The sequence below is a fragment of the Chrysemys picta genome, chromosome 16 (genome assembly GCF_011386835.1).
Source record: "Chrysemys picta bellii isolate R12L10 chromosome 16, ASM1138683v2, whole genome shotgun sequence".
Classification (NCBI taxonomy): domain Eukaryota; kingdom Metazoa; phylum Chordata; order Testudines; family Emydidae; genus Chrysemys; species Chrysemys picta.
The window spans coordinates 12,121,584-12,122,227 of record NC_088806.1 but is presented as its reverse complement, the minus strand read 5'-3'; the positions used below and the strand labels follow the sequence as shown (position 1 = coordinate 12,122,227).

At 58.7% G+C, this 644-nt stretch overlaps 1 non-coding gene across 1 annotated transcript; it reads left to right on the top strand.

Moving 5' to 3' along the window:
• The first annotated feature begins 572 nt into the window (after positions 1–572).
• Positions 573–644, top strand: TRNAG-UCC (transfer RNA glycine (anticodon UCC)). Its single transcript has one exon. It is a non-coding gene; the product is annotated as a tRNA-Gly (tRNA).

The window sequence follows — 644 nt, the reverse complement described above, 5'->3', positions numbered from 1 at the left end:
TCGTCAGCGGCAAGTCCGGGGCAGATCCACGCTGGGGCCGGTGGGGAGGGGTGCATCTCCCCACTGCGGCAGGTCCACACTGGGGAGAGGCATCTCTCCCCGCCGCAGCCCTGAGCCCCTGTGAAGGGCTTAATAGGAGGCCGCGCAACTTACAGGGAACGTAGGTCGTGACCCTGTTATCATGGGGTCACCAGGGCTGGCGTTAGACTTGCTGGGGCCTGGGGCTGAAGCCAAAAGCCTGAGCCCCACCACCCAGGAATCAGCAGCAGCAACAAACCGTTCTGTACGTAGCAGGAACCAACACAAAATGTGCTTTAAAAGGAGCTGCCGCCTGCCTGCTGGGGTGAAATTTGTCATTAGGGTCATTGATTTTCATTTCCCTTCTCGGAGGGCAGAGATGGGGTTGGTCCTACCTCAGGCTGGGATGTGGAGCCCATGTCCCCATCTGTCCGTCACTCTGGGAACCTGTCTCTGCTCACAGGCTGCCTCCAGCCTGTCTGGCCAGCTCCTGAGCTCTGTGGGGGTGAGTCATTTGGCATAAGTGGCACCTGGGAAAAACACTCCAACCAGATGCATTGGTGGTATAGTGGTGAGCATAGCTGCCTTCCAAGCAGTTGACCCGGGTTCGATTCCCGGCCAATGCA